The sequence below is a fragment of the Ambystoma mexicanum genome (assembly GCF_040938575.1).
Source record: "Ambystoma mexicanum isolate Mex_15411 chromosome 12 unlocalized genomic scaffold, UKY_AmexF1_1 Mex_chr12_unloc.2, whole genome shotgun sequence".
Taxonomy (NCBI): Eukaryota; Metazoa; Chordata; class Amphibia; order Caudata; family Ambystomatidae; genus Ambystoma; species Ambystoma mexicanum.
The window spans coordinates 13051985-13070990 of NW_027182323.1; the positions used below are offsets into that span (position 1 = coordinate 13051985).

Consider the following 19006-nt stretch of genomic DNA (forward strand, 5'->3'; position numbering starts at 1 on the left):
AAGAGTAGGATTAGGAGTAATGAAGATTGCTGGTAAGTAATCAGAGCATTACCTCCACGTCCACTCTTCCTCGACCCAGTACTTACTTCATGAGGCATACCATAGGAGCAACAGGGAGAGGTCCCAATGAGACACAGAGACAGAAGTGCAGCAACAAAAAAAACACCTTTATTGACTCCAATAATCACATCCCAACAGACAAAACACCAACCCTGAAGGAACCATCCCTAGAGTGAGAGACGTTCAACTGATAGTGGTTGACAAAGGTGCTCTGATCCGCCCAGGTTTCAGCCAAACCCCTGTAGAGAAACGCCCAAATCTTCTGTAGAGATAACAGCATCTGGCCAGGAAGCAGCCTAACCCCCTGGTAGATCGACCCTGAACGTGGTCAGGTACAGGCAGGCCAGAAACCAAATAGGACATGGAGACAACAGTACGGATCCACCGGCTAATGAAAACCACAGAGGCCTTACGCCCCGCTCCACGGGGCCACAAGTAACCAAGAGACTATCAGACTGCCGGAAAGGGGCAGTCCGAGCAAAATATTCCAGAACTGCCCGCTGCACCTTAATGGCATGCCAAGCCACCTCGTTCGGCGCCTGGGGTTTCTGAAAAACCGCAGGGAGAACCAGATCCTGAGAAGTGTGAAACTGAGACACAACTTTAGGCAGAAACTTGGGATCACACCGCAAAACCACAGAGTCCGGCAGAACTCTCAAGAAAGAGGGTTGACACAACAGAGCCCCAACCTCCCCAAGCCTATGGGCAGACGTGATGGCAATCAGGAAAGCAGTCTTCAGAGTAAGGTGCTTGATATCAATTTCCGACAGGCGCTCAAAGGGATGCCCCTGAAGGAACTTTAAGTCTGGAGGACGATCCCTGGGGGAAGGCCCTTATAGGTACAAGGATGGGAAGCAGAGACACCCCGAAGAAACTTCCCCACCAACACCTCCCCATCCAGGTGGCCATCAGAGTCCCCCAAGAGGATTTTAATGGAGGCCCATTGGGAGCAAAGTGTGGAGATCGCTATGCCCTTGTCAAAACCCTCCTGGAGGAACTGGAGAATAGCGGGTAGAGGGTAAGTGATGCAAGTACTCTCCCACCCTCGACACAGTCTGGGCCAAACTTTGCCAGTGTAGGCCAGGTAGCTTGTAGGTTCAACCCCTGCAGTTGCACGTTGCTCTGGCTCTCAGCAGCTGCGGGACAGGACGATCGTCTGTGGCGGGACAGTAGCCTTTTCTCAGCTCACGATGAAGAAAAGAGGACAGTTCCAGTGCAGCACATCACAGGGCACAAGGGGGCAGGCAGGCAAGGCTAATACAATAACCGTCACCACATCCGGGCGATGCAGGTACTGCAAATACTGCAAATGCTCACGGCATGGCACACTCTTTTAAATCGCGACCCAGAGGAGCTAGGACAACATTTGGCGGGAGAGGGCCCAGGACCACAAGCTAGCGATTCCCCAAGTCTCGAGTTTCAACTCGGAACAGCAGTGCTCCTATGCGATACCCCAGGTTCAAGCTTGTCAGTTTGCTGGATGGCCCAGGAACACTTCTGATGAGGCTCTTTTTGAGGGTAATCAGGAGGTGCTGAGAGTAGTTGTTCCCCCTACTCCAAAGGGTCGAAGCGCAATTGCAGGCCTTCTGTGGTGGATACAAGAGCAGGGGTCTGACGGAACAACAGCAGGCTCAGGGTGCCAAACCTTCCAGCACTTCTCTGGTGGTTCCAAAGGTCTCCTTTGGCAATTCAGGATACTTGGTCCTTATGTAGTTTGGAGAGAACTTCAGTTGATAGACCTGGAATGGATACAGAGCCCCCTCTCTCATCCGAAATTCGTTTCATGCTCAAATCTAGGATAGCCAACAAAAGATATGCTCTCTTGCATGAACGTCAGGCATGAACCAATCGCGGTCCACATTGGTTCCAGTCATTCAGGCATACCAGACATACTGGCACCAGTAGTGTAGATTGGGACCAGAGAGTCCCAATCCTCTTCCTGGGCATTAGCACACGTGACATGCAGCAGCCCGCGAAAGTTGTGGTTTTCACGGGTGGCTGCATGCCCAAAGCCCTTGTCTGATCGAGCTGGGGGAAGACAAAGGGACAAAATGGACAAAGGACAGAACAAAAGACTTTGTGCCACAGCCATTTCGGCAGTGGCCACAGTCTTGAGCCAAACGCAGTAAACGCAGTATGGTTAACTAAAAAGAATTACAAATACTATAAAAGTAAACTGCTGCCACCAGTTTGTCCTAGGCACACCTGTACAGTCACCAGAAAATCCTTAGAGTGTGTCTAGGGCCATAAAACAAAAGGACCCCTATGTGCGGTACTGTAAGGTACTTGGCACATAGATCAAAAGTTATCAAGAAATGACAACATAATCAAAGACTAAGGGAAATATAGTTTGTCAGTACTGACAGTATGAAGGACGTGTCAGTATCCCCATAACAGATGAACAAAAGCCCAGAGGAGTGCAGCTGAAGGCTGCGCTCCACAGAAAAAAGTCCGGTTAGGTTAGCCAAACAAAAGCAAAAAGTTTGGAGCGGTCCATAAACAGAGGGAAAATTGCACCTAAGGAAAATCTTCCCTAGCCGTGCTTTATTTGGCAAGAGTTAACTTAGTACGATTCTGCTCTGCACTGGCATCCTGGATATGCCGGTGAAGACATTCTTGGCCTCCTCATCCAGGCACCCGGGCAAATGGCACTAAGGTTGGCAGCTTGAACACTCCTTTCATGGGGGCAAAGCTCCCAGCTGAAACCACTGACCGACCACTTCCCTTGCTGAAATCTCGTAACTCCCTCCATTCCTATCCTTTCCCTCTTTCCCCTTTTCTTTATTTGACCCTCCTCATTTCAATGTACATACTTACCTGTTAGCTGGCAGCTTAGCCCCATGGCAGACGCTGTCCCTTGTTGCAGTTCCCAAACCCGCCCACAACCCTCCTCAATCATTGGATTGCCCTGTGGCCATTACTAAGGACTTGTACCCCTGGGTGCCGTGCTCTAACTCCTGGTTGCAGTGGACCCTTGTGGTCTCAACCTGCACTTTTTTTATGTATACACCTCATAACTCCGCCTCGGGGCTCTGAAAAAACGAACAAAGTAGTGCTCAGTACGACAGTAAAATAGAGAGAAAATTGATACAGAAACAATATAGTTATGAGAGAGAGGGAGGGTAGTTTTCGGTTGCACCCGTGCTCGATCACTGTCTGGGGACTGGATAGGACCGGGATGTATAAAACCTTGCCTGGGGGAACGAAACGCCCCTCTGATCTTCTGCCACTGCCTAGATCCTGCCTCTGATCCGCAGACCGCCTCCGACGTTCAGCCCTGCGACTCTCTACCAGATATACAGACAAAGCCCGGCACCGTGGTGGGTCCATCTCCGCTCCATCCTTTTTTGCACCCCTTGGCTCCCTATCCAGTCCTGTGTGATTGGTGCGGTACCCGGCTTAGCCGCATCAACACACACTTGCCCTCCGCAAGATAAATTAGAAAATTGGAACACTTATACTGCTTCATGGGGCATAGCTGCACCCCCCACCCCCCGATCTTGAAACATTTGACGCCCCCGCTCTTTCCCCCTTCCCGAACCACCATCACCTTAGCCGGACAAAAACAATAGACACGAGTGGTGTGTGTTGAAAGAAAACACCTGCTGCGTGCTTTATTTGGCAAGAGTTAATTTACGGGTGCTCCGTGTACAGTGCATCACAGTGACAGGATTCTACTCTGCACTGGTGTTTTGTATATGCTGGTGAAAATATTCTTGGCCAACATAATTATAGGGAAGGTTACACAGAAGAATGGCACGTGCCAGTGATTATGACTTCTGCAAAACCTTAAATCCATCACTTTTTGTTTTGGTGGGAAACTGGACATCATTAACAAGGACTGTGTGTCGCTCACAGGTAATTGGATGTCACTGCTTATGATGTCATGTTGTGTGATGGCATTCTGTAGAATATAATTTCCCAGGACATCATCTGGGTCAAAAGTTGCACCAAATGGTTCACCCACCTACCCTACCCCACCCGCGCAAATTCAAAAGTTGTCACCACTTCACCTATTCCTTCAACCGCAGCCCTTTAAAAAAAAAACACCTATGCAACTGGAAATCTTTGCAAAAGCATTAAACTAAATAATGCCCAGTACTGTGAGTTGTGAATTATGGCCATATGTGCCCTGAGTCACATTGAAATATTATGACCCCTATAAGTCTCTTTTCCATTTCATGGCACAGACAGAACATGTTGAAATGAGCAACAAGTTTTAACATGGAAATTACATTTGGGGAGATATAGTAGAAAAATAAGAATTAGCGATTTATTTCCACTGCATCGTCTGCCATTCAATGATAACTTTAAGTGTGAAAAGATTCTGATTATCAAATGGAGCAGCATGAAAAACCTTTAAAAAATATCCCCTGCCGAAACCCGGGATCGAACCAGGGACCTTTAGATCTTCAGTCTAACGCTCTCCCAACTGAGCTATTTCGGCTGATTGATTGTGCTCTTCGGTCGTCTTGCAAAGAAACAGACATCTGCAATCCTAGACCTCATTTCCTTCCTTTTTTGTTGTTGTAATATTGCCCCAGTTATAGCATCGGATTTTCCATTTCTTTGTTTATTCTGTAACCAGCAAGTACAATGGAACAAAACGGGTGGGATGTCAGGAAGGAGATCAATAGAGCTGCTCGCCAAATCATTTCGAAAGAAAAATCGCATTTTCGGCTCCAGGTGCAACTATCACGTGCACGGAGCCTCTCTCCATCGTGCTGTTTCTTGTAGATGTGTGATGGGCCCTTGGCTGTGTTCTAAGTTGATCTTTAAGTACTTTCGAACCAAACCCGCACGGTACTCTTGGTGTCAAAAAATCACGCGGTATACAGCCTGATAATGAATTTAAGGCATTGAAGTGCAACTATAGGGAGCAGGATCAATATTGAAATCACACGTACAAACAATGATATCTTTCACGTTGTGTGCTGGTCATTCAGCATGCCATTTGCAAGCGCTCGTACATGTATCCTTCGATAGCTCAGTTGGTAGAGCGGAGGACTGTAGTGAGGTAATCAGATATCCTTAGGTCGCTGGTTCAAATCCGGCTCGAAGGACATTTTGCTAATAAAACACTTCTTGCCACGTAATATCAATGGAACCCGCACACTTATACTGCGCTGTATTTGGTCACATTGAACGACCGGTTCTCAACATTTTTATGACTTTTGGAAACCAGATTGTGATCGTTTGTGCTGGTTGAAAGGTGAGTTGTCTTCCTTTTTAGCAGGACAAGGTTGCCTGTGCTCGGATTCTGTGTCAAGACTGGAGGCCCGAATTATGCTTACTCTTCTCTTTTCTCGAGCAGCATTAAAGAAAAGAATATTAAAAAGAAACCATCACAAAAACGACATTTCCCATTAAAACAGCTGTTTGTAGTCCGTTTATGATAGGTCGAATGTTGTTTCCATGTGACTATTGTATCCAATCCTCTCTAACTGCGTCCATAAACCTGGCTTCCTTTCTCTTCCCTTCCTCTTTCTTTGCTGCTTGGGCAGCAGTTAAGTCAAACTTTATTTACAATTGTGTAGAGATATGCGAGACCTACCGGTCTCGCGAGATCTCGTGCGCGGCCGGAAGTGCGGGCCCCGCACGCTCAGCGAGGCATTCGAGCGGGAGAAAGCCACGGAGCAGGACGTGCTCCCGGGCGCTCCTCCCAAGAAGAGGCCTCCAAGCCGCAAGAGAGACTCTCACATTGTACACGAGTTGCATCGCAGCTCCAGGGCCTGTTGCCCATCATTGACTCATATCATATATGTTGCAGATTTACTTGAGTGGCACAGAAGAATAAAAGCACACAACTTGTAACCACACCGCCTCCTATCATTTATTGTGAGAATTACACAACATAATTGGCGACGAGGATCATCACTAAAACCCGCATGGAGCCATGCAAGGAGCGACACCACCACCGCCCTTCCTGCAAACTCCAGGTAGGCTTGCCATTCCGTGGACACAATGGCAACCCTTATTCACAACGTATGTAGAGGCCATGGGCGGTGCGGGCTACTCGGCGGCGAGACACAGAGCGATGTTACTAAATGCCCTGGGCGTTGAAGGACAGAGGGTGTTTGAGAGTCTCACCCCGGAGCCGGTAGCTGGTGATAATGATGATGAATTCAAGGAGGCTGTGCGAAGGATTGTTAAAAGGTTCGCCAGCAAGGAGAATACCGTCCTGCACAGGATTCGGTTCTACAGCCGCAAACAGGAGGCGTCCGAACCCGTTGATGATTATGTCACCAAACTGCGCGAACTGGCGGTGCTCTGCAGTTTTGGTAACAACGCTGAGACTCTCATCTGCGACATGCTGGTGGTCCACACCAACAGCAGAAAAGTACAAGATAAGTTCATTTTAGAGAAGGAATTGCAGCTGGAAAAAGCTATTGAAATAGCGAGAGCAGTTGAGGAGATGGTAGGCAGAAGGAAAGAATTTGCAAGCGGCCACGGCCCTACCGAAGTTCAATCAGTGGCAATCCGCCCAAAGAAGGAGAGGCCGGTCCTCGATGCGAGAGAAGGAAAATGGGGGAAGAAAGAACCGTTGAAATGCCACAGGTGCACCAGCACGAAGCATCTAGACTTCGATAGAGAGTGCCCAGCAAGAGACAAGGAGTCCTCAGTATGCAAAAAGATTGGTCACTTCTCAATCATGTCTCGGTGGCGCAACAAGAAGATCACGAGTGTTAACGCTGAACACAACACAGAGAGGGATTCGTCCTCGGAAGATGAAGGGAGACCGACAGTCATCATGGTGAACAGCTCACGGGCCAGAAGGGAAAAGCCCCACTGTGCAATCAAAATAAATGGACTGGAAACAAGGGTCATGGCTGATTCGGGTTCTGATCTCACCATAATACCCCTACGCACGTACAAAGAGATGATGGGTACAGAGACGGTCCAAGTACTCAGCACACGGCACAAGCCTACAGTTTTTGGTGGTGCGTCTGTAGACTTGTTGGGCTACATCAAAGGGAAAGTAGAGTTCAAAGGAAGAGAGACCACCACCAAAGTTTACTTTAGTCAAGAAGGCCCAGCGGTATTAGGGTGGGACGACCAGGCGAAACTGAAAATCAAGCTGGACCCCAGCACAGAGGATCAGGTACTGTCAGTCAGTTGGAGGAGCGCACCAGTAGTGAAAAGTGATTACCCCAAACTATTTTTGGAAGAATCTGGTCACATCAAGGGCTTCGTCCACAAAATTTTACTCAAAACCAACGCAGTTCCGGTCAAGCACAGATTAAGGCCAGTACCGACAACGGCAAGAGACACACTCAGAAGCCAACTGGACAGAATGAAGAAAGATGGCGTCATCGAAGAAATTGAAGCTTCTGAGTGGCTGAGCCCAGTGGTACTCATAAAGAAACAGAACTCACAAGAGCTAAGAGTATGCATTGACCTCCGCAGCCTAAACCTGGAAGTTATTGCAGACAGCTACCCGCTGCCGAGCATAAATGAGTTAATCCTCATGATGAAGGAAGCCAAAGTATTCTCGAAACTGGACATGAGGAACGCCTACCATCAAATTCAACTGCACAAGGAGTCCAAGCCACTCACCGCTTTCATCACCCTGTTTGGCACGTACCAGTTCACCAAAATGCCATTTGGTTTATCATCTGCAGCCTCAGCGTTTCAACGCATGATGGATGCTCTACTGCGGAACGTCAGGAACGTGGCTTATTTCCAGGATGACATCCTTATCTACGCAAAGGACGAACAGATGCACGACGTCACATTGAGAACAGTCCTCACCAAACTGCAAGAAGCGGGTGTGAGATTAAGGTACAAAAAATGTGTGTTCAAACCAAAAGAAGTTGTGTATTTGTGGTACAAAATATCAGAGAAAGGTATAAGTCCCGAGCAAAACTTACTGCAGGCCTTAATTAAAGCTCCAGAACCCACCAACAAAGACGAAGTGAGGTCATTCCTCGGGATGGCGGAGTACTATGCAAAATTCATCCCCAAATTCTCGGAAACCTCAGCACCGCTCCGAGAGCTCCTCAAAAAAGGGTCGGAGTACACGTGGCAGGAAGATCAGAAGAAAGCGGTGGAAAGCATAAAACAACACATAGTTGAAGCGCCATGCTTGCAACCGTTCAACCCAGAGTGGAGTACAGTCATGACTACAGACGCCAGTGCATATGGACTAGGGGCGGTCCTCACTCAGAAGAAGGGCGACACGGAACATGTGGTAGCGTTTGCCTCGAAAGCCCTATCGTCAGCTGAACAAAACTACTCCACCATAGAGAAGGAGATGTTAGCGTGTACATGGGCTGTGGAACATTTCAGGACATATGTGTGGGGCACGAAGTTCAAGTTGGTTACCGACCATAAGCCCCTCATCCACATGCTCAGCTCAGGTGGCACCAAAGTGTCAACACCCGATTAGCACGCATAGCAGCAAAACTGCAGGAATACACCTTCGAGGTGCAACACATCTCCGGATGGAAGAATTTGCAGGCAAACTGCATGTCAAGATTGCCAGAGGGCAAGGACAATGCCACCACTTTCTTACAAGAAGAATGCATTGTAGCATCCATTACAGATCTCAAGGCGCCCGACTACCTGGAACTCAGCGAAAAACACTGGATGGAAGAAGACGGAAAGGATCCTACCATGGTGAGAATCAGAGAATGGATCAAAAACGGATGGCCAGACGAAAGGGCAGTGCCAGAAGGTATGAGACCTTATTGGAAAGTGGCAGATGAGATCTCAGAAGCTGACGGCATAATTATGAAAACCGAACAGATAATCCTGCCCGCAGGCATGAGAAAAATCATTCTGTGCAGGGCCCCTGCGGGCCATCTGGGGAACACCATGACACGTTGCAGAGTGAGAGAAGCCTACTGGTGGCCGTCCATGGACCTGGAGATCCGCACCATGATTGAGAGATGCCATGAGTGTCTCAACAGTGACAAGCGCCTGAAAATCGGACAGGCGCCCATGATTCCCACATAAACCCCGGAAGCGGTGTGGTCAAAAGTGGGTCTAGACTTCATAGGACCTTTGGAGACGATGGCGCCCGAGCATCGGTACGGCATAGTACTAGTGGACTATTTATCGAAATGGTCGAGGCCGAGTTTGTTCCTAACATCACGACCGCAACCGTAATAGAGGTCCTGACGGCCATTTTTCAGAGCGAAGGGCTCCCCAACGAGTTAGTAACAGACAACGGAGTACAACTTATATCCAGAGACATGGAACTGTTTCTGAGGAAGCACAACATACACCAGAAGAAAGCAGCACTCTACCATCCCCAAGCAAATGGGCTCGTCGAGAGGGACAATAGGTTAATTAAGGGAGCCATCCAATTAGCAACCGCTTCAGGATTGGATCCCCTCAAAACAACAAAAGAGGCCATCGCAGCTCACAGACTGACCCCCAACGGGATCACCCAAATTTCTCCTTTTCGCATGCTGAGAGGGAGGAGAGCAGCATCCACGCTAGTACCGCCATGGTTGGCCAAAGTAAGAGAAGACGAAGAAGTAAACATGTCGGAAGTGGTGTGGAGAATAGAGAACAACAAGGCACGCATGAAAAGGTGGAGCGACAGAAGAAGAAGGACCAAACAAGAGTCAGAAGTAAAAGAAGGAGATTGGATCAAAATACGGTTACCGACCAAGGATCAGATCACGGGCTCACGGTTCAGCGGACCTGTGAAGGTGATTCACCGAGGAGCCAACCATGTCCGCACCGAAGATGGGCACACATGGAACATGGAAAGAGTAGCCACGTTTGAAAAGAGGCAAGAGAGAGAAAAGACTTATGAAAGGTCTGAAGCTGAAGGAGTAATGGACAATGAGAGGGGGGAAGAACGAGAGCCGGAGACAGACAGAAGAGAAGTTGAAGGAAATGAGATTCAAGTGGATGCCCCAACTCTCGAGCGAGAAAATGACCAGCAGGACGTGTGCAGTGAGAGAGGCGATCGTCCGCGAAGGGAACACAGAAGATCGGTGAGATACAATGACTATGTATTGCAATGAACTGCCTTTGCATTATCAGGGGGAGGTGTGTAGAGATATCGCAAGACCTTCTGGTCTCGCGAGATCTCATGCGCGGCCGGAAGTGCAGGCCCCGCGCGCTCAGCGAGGCATTCGAGCGGGAGAAAGCCAAGGAGCAGGACGCGCTCCGGGGCGCTCCTCCCAAGAAGAGGCCTCCAAGCCGCAAGAGAGACTCTCAGCATGTACACGAGTTGTGTCGCAGCTCCAGGGCCTGTTGCCGATCATTGACTCATATCATATATGTTGCAGATTTACTTGAGTGGCACAGAAGAATAAAAGCACACAACTTGCAACCACACCGCCTCCTATCATTTATTGTGAGAATTATACAACAAATTGCTCTAATAATTTACAGGTAATCTTCATTACTCTTAGTCGTACCCTTCCTCGTCACAGCATTTACTTCATGAGGCCCCTGCCTCCGATACAGGACTTTCTTCTATTTCTTTTCTTTTGTCTAACTTCTCCCCTTGACCCTCAGCTTCCTGTTTAACGTATTCAAGCCGCAGCATGGGAACCCCCGTAGGGAGGGAGAGGCGGGTCGTCAGTACTGTGACGAGGAAGAGTAGGATTAGGAGTAATGAAGATTGCTGGTAAGTAATCAGAGCATTACCTCCACGTCCACTCTTCCTCGACCCAGTACTTACTTCATGAGGCATACCATAGCAGCAACAGGGAGAGGTCCCAATGAGACACAGAGACAGAAGTGCAGCAACAAAAAAAACACCTTTATTGACTCCAATAATCACATCCCAACAGACAAAACACCACCCTGAAGGAACCATCCCTAGAGTGAGAGACGTTCAACTGATAGTGGTTGACAAAGGTGCTCTGATCCGCCCAGGTTTCAGCCAAACCCCTGTAGAGAAACGCCCAAATCTTCTGTAGAGATAACAGCATCTGGCCAGGAAGCAGCCTAACCCCCTGGTAGATCGACCCTGAACTTGGTCAGGTACAGGCAGGCCAGAAACCAAATAGGACATGGAGACAACAGTACGGATCCACCGGCTAATGAAAACCACAGAGGCCTTACGCCCCGCTCCACGGGGCCACAAGTAACCAAGAGACTATCAGACTGCCGGAAAGGGGCAGTCCGAGCCAAATATTCCAGAACTACCCGCCGCACCTTAATGGCATGCCAAGCCACCTCGTTCGGCGCCTGGGGTTTCTGAAAAACCGCAGGGAGAACCAGATCCTGAGAAGTGTGAAACTGAGACACAACTTTAGGCAGAAACTTGGGATCACACCGCAAAACCACAGAGTCCGGCAGAACTCTCAAGAAAGAGGGTTGACACAACAGAGCCCCAACCTCCCCCAGCCTATGGGCAGACGTGATGGCAATCAGGAAAGCAGTCTTCAGAGTAAGGTGCTTGATATCAATTTCCGACAGGAGCTCAAAGGGATGCCCCTGAAGGAACTTTAAGTCTGGAGGACGATCCCTGGGGGAAGGCCCTTATAGGTACAAGGACGGGAAGCAGAGACACCCCGAAGAAACTTCCCCACCAACACCTCCCCATCCAGGTGGCCATCAGAGTCCCCCAAGAGGATTTTAATGGAGGCCCATTGGGAGCAAAGTGTGGAGATCGCTATGCCCTTGTCAAAACCCTCCTGGAGGAACTGGAGAATAGCGGGTAGACGGTAAGTGATGCAAGTACTCTCCCACCCTCGACACAGTCTGGGCCAAACTTTGCCAGTGTAGGCCAGGTAGCTTGTAGGTTCAACCCCAGCAGTTGCACGTTGCTCTGGCTCTGAGCAGCTGCGGGACAGGACGATCGTCTGTGGCAGGACAGTAGCCTTTTCTCAGCTCACGATGAAGAAAAGAGGACAGTTCCAGTGCAGCACATCACAGGGCACAAGGGGGCAGGCAGGCAAGTCTAATACAATAACCGTCACCACATCCGGGCGATGCAGGTACTGCAAATACTGCAAATGCTCACGGCATGGCACACTCTTTTAAATCGCGACCCAGAGGAGCTAGGACAACATTTGGCGGGAGAGGGCCCAGGACCACAAGCTAGCGATTCCCCAAGTCTCGAGTTTCAACTCGGAACAGCAGTGCTCCTATGCGATACCCCAGGTTCAAGCTTGTCAGTTTGCTGGATGGCCCAGGAACACTTCTGATGAGGCTCTTTTTGAGGGTAATCAGGAGGTGCTGAGAGTAGTTGTTCCCCCTACTCCAAAGGGTCGAAGCGCAATTGCAGGCCTTCTGTGGTGGATACAAGAGCAGGGGTCTGACGGAACAACAGCAGGCTCAGGGTGCCAAACCTTCCAGCACTTCTCTGGTGGTTCCAAAGGTCTCCTTTGGCAATTCAGGATACTTGGTCCTTATGTAGTTTGGAGAGAACTTCAGTTGATAGACCTGGAATGGATACAGAGCCCCCTCTCTCATCCGAAATTCGTTTCATGCTCAAATCTAGGATAGCCAACAAAAGATATGCTCTCTTGCATGAACGTCAGGCATGAACCAATCGCGGTCCACATTGGTTCCAGTCATTCAGGCATACCAGACATACTGGCACCAGTAGTGTAGATTGGGACCAGAGAGTCCCAATCCTCTTCCTGGGCATTAGCACACGTGACATGCAGCAGCCCGCGAAAGTTGTGGTTTTCACGGGTGGCTGCATGCCCAAAGCCCTTGTCTGATCGAGCTGGGGGAAGACAAAGGGACAAAATGGACAAAGGACAGAACAAAAGACTTTGTGCCACAGCCATTTCGGCAGTGGCCACAGTCTTGAGCCAAACGCAGTAAACGCAGTATGGTTAACTAAAAAGAATTACAAATACTATAAAAGTAAACTGCTGCCACCAGTTTGTCCTAGGCACACCTGTACAGTCACCAGAAAATCCTTAGAGTGTGTCTAGGGCCATAAAACAAAAGGACCCCTATGTGCGGTACTGTAAGGTACTTGGCACATAGATCAAAAGTTATCAAGAAATGACAACATAATCAAAGACTAAGGGAAATATAGTTTGTCAGTACTGACAGTATGAAGGACGTGTCAGTATCCCCATAACAGATGAACAAAAGCCCAGAGGAGTGCAGCTGAAGGCTGCGCTCCACAGAAAAAAGTCCGGTTAGGTTAGCCAAACAAAAGCAAAAAGTTTGGAGCGGTCCATAAACAGAGGGAAAATTGCACCTAAGGAAAATCTTCCCTAGCCGTGCTTTATTTGGCAAGAGTTAACTTAGTACGATTCTGCTCTGCACTGGCATCCTGGATATGCCGGTGAAGACATTCTTGGCCTCCTCATCCAGGCACCCGGGCAAATGGCACTAAGGTTGGCAGCTTGAACACTCCTTTCATGGGGGCAAAGCTCCCAGCTGAAACCACTGACCGACCACTTCCCTTGCTGAAATCTCGTAACTCCCTCCATTCCTATCCTTTCCCTCTTTCCCCTTTTCTTTATTTGACCCTCCTCATTTCAATGTACATACTTACCTGTTAGCTGGCAGCTTAGCCCCATGGCAGACGCTGTCCCTTGTTGCAGTTCCCAAACCCGCCCACAACCCTCCTCAATCATTGGATTGCCCTGTGGCCATTACTAAGGACTTGTACCCCTGGGTGCCGTGCTCTAACTCCTGGTTGCAGTGGACCCTTGTGGTCTCAACCTGCACTTTTTTTATGTATACACCTCATAACTCCGCCTCGGGGCTCTGAAAAAACGAACAAAGTAGTGCTCAGTACGACAGTAAAATAGAGAGAAAATTGATACAGAAACAATATAGTTATGAGAGAGAGGGAGGGTAGTTTTCGGTTGCACCCGTGCTCGATCACTGTCTGGGGACTGGATAGGACCGGGATGTATAAAACCTTGCCTGGGGGAACGAAACGCCCCTCTGATCTTCTGCCACTGCCTAGATCCTGCCTCTGATCCGCAGACCGCCTCCGACGTTCAGCCCTGCGACTCTCTACCAGATATACAGACAAAGCCCGGCACCGTGGTGGGTCCATCTCCGCTCCATCCTTTTTTGCACCCCTTGGCTCCCTATCCAGTCCTGTGTGATTGGTGCGGTACCCGGCTTAGCCGCATCAACACACACTTGCCCTCCGCAAGATAAATTAGAAAATTGGAACACTTATACTGCTTCATGGGGCATAGCTGCACCCCCCACCCCCCGATCTTGAAACATTTGACGCCCCCGCTCTTTCCCCCTTCCCGAACCACCATCACCTTAGCCGGACAAAAACAATAGACACGAGTGGTGTGTGTTGAAAGAAAACACCTGCTGCGTGCTTTATTTGGCAAGAGTTAATTTACGGGTGCTCCGTGTACAGTGCATCACAGTGACAGGATTCTACTCTGCACTGGTGTTTTGTATATGCTGGTGAAAATATTCTTGGCCAACATAATTATAGGGAAGGTTACACAGAAGAATGGCACGTGCCAGTGATTATGACTTCTGCAAAACCTTAAATCCATCACTTTTTGTTTTGGTGGGAAACTGGACATCATTAACAAGGACTGTGTGTCGCTCACAGGTAATTGGATGTCACTGCTTATGATGTCATGTTGTGTGATGGCATTCTGTAGAATATAATTTCCCAGGACATCATCTGGGTCAAAAGTTGCACCAAATGGTTCACCCACCTACCCTACCCCACCCGCGCAAATTCAAAAGTTGTCACCACTTCACCTATTCCTTCAACCGCAGCCCTTTAAAAAAAAAAACACCTATGCAACTGGAAATCTTTGCAAAAGCATTAAACTAAATAATGCCCAGTACTGTGAGTTGTGAATTATGGCCATATGTGCCCTGAGTCACATTGAAATATTATGACCCCTATAAGTCTCTTTTCCATTTCATGGCACAGACAGAACATGTTGAAATGAGCAACAAGTTTTAACATGGAAATTACATTTGGGGAGATATAGTAGAAAAATAAGAATTAGCGATTTATTTCCACTGCATCGTCTGCCATTCAATGATAACTTTAAGTGTGAAAAGATTCTGATTATCAAATGGAGCAGCATGAAAAACCTTTAAAAAATATCCCCTGCCTATACCGGGGATCGAACCAGGGACCTTTAGATATTCAGTCTAACGCTCTCCCAACTGAGCTATTTCGGCTGATTGATTGTGCTCTTCGGTCGTCTTGCAAAGAAACAGACATCTGCAATCCTAGACCTCATTTCCTTCCTTTTTTGTTGTTGTAATATTGCCCCAGTTATAGCATCGGATTTTCCATTTCTTTGTTTATTCTGTAACCAGCAAGTACAATGGAACAAAACGGGTGGGATGTCAGGAAGGAGATCAATAGAGCTGCTCGCCAAATCATTTCGAAAGAAAAATCGCATTTTCGGCTCCAGGTGCAACTATCACGTGCACGGAGCCTCTCTCCATCGTGCTGTTTCTTGTAGATGTGTGATGGGCCCTTGGCTGTGTTCTAAGTTGATCTTTAAGTACTTTCGAACCAAACCCGCACGGTACTCTTGGTGTCAAAAAATCACGCGGTATACAGCCTGATAATGAATTTAAGGCATTGAAGTGCAACTATAGGGAGCAGGATCAATATTGAAATCACACGTACAAACAATGATATCTTTCACGTTGTGTGCTGGTCATTCAGCATGCCATTTGCAAGCGCTCGTACATGTATCCTTCGATAGCTCAGTTGGTAGAGCGGAGGACTGTAGTGAGGTAATCAGATATCCTTAGGTCGCTGCAGGGACGTCATTTCACCAAAATGCCAGGGGTAGGGGAAGTGGCATCACACGACCCTTGACCCCCTGATGACATCACAGGAAGTGATGTCATTTGACCCCACCCCGAAGTGATATCGCGGGAAGCGATGGAACACGACCTTTCACCCGTTGCCAAAACAGGAAGTGACATCACAGCATTGTACACTACGAAAAATATGGTTACGATATCACTATAATGTGATGTACATTTCATGCAAGAATGGATCGCCATATGTAGCGTTAAGATCAGTGTGTATAGGCCCATATTACCAAATTACTGTGAATGCAAGCAGACGTCCATGACCAAATAATAATGATGTGTTATTATATAGCACTTACGCTTAAGCGCTTTATATAGAAAAAATATACACCCAATATCACCCAACCTGTCTTGGTACTCATTTATCGACCTCGGAAGGATGAAAGGCTGAGTTGAGGCGTTTAAGAACAGACTAAATCAGTGACTCACCCCCTGAAGTGTGCCTGAAATAAACCTTTAATGAGTCTAGCAATTATTGTACAGAATTCCAGGAAGACACATTATTTGGTTTCCTATTCTTTCTTATTTAGGGTCAGTGCTAAAAGTGCTAGGCTTGTGGCACTCCTGTTCTTATTTTTCTTATTTATTTTTTAAAGGGCCTGTACATGAGAGCCAGCCACTCCAGGACCTTGCATTACAAAAAACGAAAACAAAAAAAATACGATTTCTTTTTTCTTTTTTTTTTCTTTTTTTTTACAGAGGTCGCAAGGGAGACCTCAGAGGTCGCAGTTGCGACCTCTGGCGACCCCCAAATGACGTCCCTGGGTCGCTGGTTCAAATCCGGCTCGAAGGACATTTTGCTAATAAAACACTTCTTGCCACGTAATATCAATGGAAACCGCACACTTATACTGCGCTGTATTTGGTCACATTGAACGACCGGTTCTCAACATTTTTATGACTTTTGGAAACCAGATTGTGATCGTTTGTGCTGGTTGAAAGGTGAGTTGTCTTCCTTTTTAGCAGGACAAGGTTGCCTGTGCTCGGATTCTGTGTCAAGACTGGAGGCCCGAATTATGCTTACTCTTCTCTTTTCTCGAGCAGCATTAAAGAAAAGAATATTAAAAAGAAACCATCACAAAAACGACATTTCCCATTAAAACAGCTGTTTGTAGTCCGTTTATGATAGGTCGAATGTTGTTTCCATGTGACTATTGTATCCAATCCTCTCTAACTGCGTCCATAAACCTGGCTTCCTTTCTCTTCCCTTCCTCTTTCTTTGCTGCTTGGGCAGCAGTTAAGTCAAACTTTATTTACAATTGTGTAGAGATATGCGAGACCTACCGGTCTCGCGAGATCTCGTGCGCGGCCGGAAGTGCGGGCCCCGCACGCTCAGCGAGGCATTCGAGCGGGAGAAAGCCACGGAGCAGGACGTGCTCCCGGGCGCTCCTCCCAAGAAGAGGCCTCCAAGCCGCAAGAGAGACTCTCACATTGTACACGAGTTGCATCGCAGCTCCAGGGCCTGTTGCCCATCATTGACTCATATCATATATGTTGCAGATTTACTTGAGTGGCACAGAAGAATAAAAGCACACAACTTGTAACCACACCGCCTCCTATCATTTATTGTGAGAATTACACAACATAATTGGCGACGAGGATCATCACTAAAACCCGCATGGAGCCATGCAAGGAGCGACACCACCACCGCCCTTCCTGCAAACTCCAGGTAGGCTTGCCATTCCGTGGACACAATGGCAACCCTTATTCACAACGTATGTAGAGGCCATGGGCGGTGCGGGCTACTCGGCGGCGAGACACAGAGCGATGTTACTAAATGCCCTGGGCGTTGAAGGACAGAGGGTGTTTGAGAGTCTCACCCCGGAGCCGGTAGCTGGTGATAATGATGATGAATTCAAGGAGGCTGTGCGAAGGATTGTTAAAAGGTTCGCCAGCAAGGAGAATACCGTCCTGCACAGGATTCGGTTCTACAGCCGCAAACAGGAGGCGTCCGAACCCGTTGATGATTATGTCACCAAACTGCGCGAACTGGCGGTGCTCTGCAGTTTTGGTAACAACGCTGAGACTCTCATCTGCGACATGCTGGTGGTCCACACCAACAGCAGAAAAGTACAAGATAAGTTCATTTTAGAGAAGGAATTGCAGCTGGAAAAAGCTATTGAAATAGCGAGAGCAGTTGAGGAGATGGTAGGCAGAAGGAAAGAATTTGCAAGCGGCCACGGCCCTACCGAAGTTCAATCAGTGGCAATCCGCCCAAAGAAGGAGAGGCCGGTCCTCGATGCGAGAGAAGGAAAATGGGGGAAGAAAGAACCGTTGAAATGCCACAGGTGCACCAGCACGAAGCATCTAGACTTCGATAGAGAGTGCCCAGCAAGAGACAAGGAGTGCTCAGTATGCAAAAAGATTGGTCACTTCTCAATCATGTCTCGGTGGCGCAACAAGAAGATCACGAGTGTTAACGCTGAACACAACACAGAGAGGGATTCGTCCTCGGAAGATGAAGGGAGACCGACAGTCATCATGGTGAACAGCTCACGGGCCAGAAGGGAAAAGCCCCACTGTGCAATCAAAATAAATGGACTGGAAACAAGGGTCATGGCTGATTCGGGTTCTGATCTCACCATAATACCCCTACGCACGTACAAAGAGATGATGGGTACAGAGACGGTCCAAGTACTCAGCACACGGCACAAGCCTACAGTTTTTGGTGGTGCGTCTGTAGACTTGTTGGGCTACATCAAAGGGAAAGTAGAGTTCAAAGGAAGAGAGACCACCACCAAAGTTTACTTTAGTCAAGAAGGCCCAGCGGTATTAGGGTGGGACGACCAGGCGAAACTGAAAATCAAGCTGGACCCCAGCACAGAGGATCAGGTACTGTCAGTCAGTTGGAGGAGCGCACCAGTAGTGAAAAGTGATTACCCCAAACTATTTTTGGAAGAATCTGGTCACATCAAGGGCTTCGTTCACAAAATATTACTCAAAACCAACGCAGTTCCGGTCAAGCACAGATTAAGGCCAGTACCGACAACGGCAAGAGACACACTCAGAAGCCAACTGGACAGAATGAAGAAAGATGGCGTCATCGAAGAAATTGAAGCTTCTGAGTGGCTGAGCCCAGTGGTACTCATAAAGAAACAGAACTCACAAGAGCTAAGAGTATGCATTGACCTCCGCAGCCTAAACCTGGAAGTTATTGCAGACAGCTACCCGCTGCCGAGCATAAATGAGTTAATCCTCATGATGAAGGAAGCCAAAGTATTCT

General features: G+C 48.2%; 3 non-coding genes across 3 annotated transcripts; 1 reads left to right on the forward strand and 2 right to left on the reverse strand.

Annotated features, from left to right (window-relative positions):
• Positions 1–4434: 4434 nt before the first annotated feature.
• On the reverse strand, positions 4435–4507 carry TRNAF-GAA (transfer RNA phenylalanine (anticodon GAA)). Its single transcript has one exon. It is a non-coding gene; the product is annotated as a tRNA-Phe (tRNA).
• Positions 4508–5036: 529 nt separating this feature from the next.
• On the forward strand, positions 5037–5123 carry TRNAY-GUA (transfer RNA tyrosine (anticodon GUA)). Its single transcript is given in 2 exon segments — positions 5037–5073; positions 5088–5123. It is a non-coding gene; the product is annotated as a tRNA-Tyr (tRNA).
• A 9933-nt stretch (positions 5124–15056) lies between these two features.
• Positions 15057–15129, reverse strand: TRNAF-GAA (transfer RNA phenylalanine (anticodon GAA)). Its single transcript has one exon. It is a non-coding gene; the product is annotated as a tRNA-Phe (tRNA).
• Between the last annotated feature and the right edge of the window lie 3877 nt (positions 15130–19006).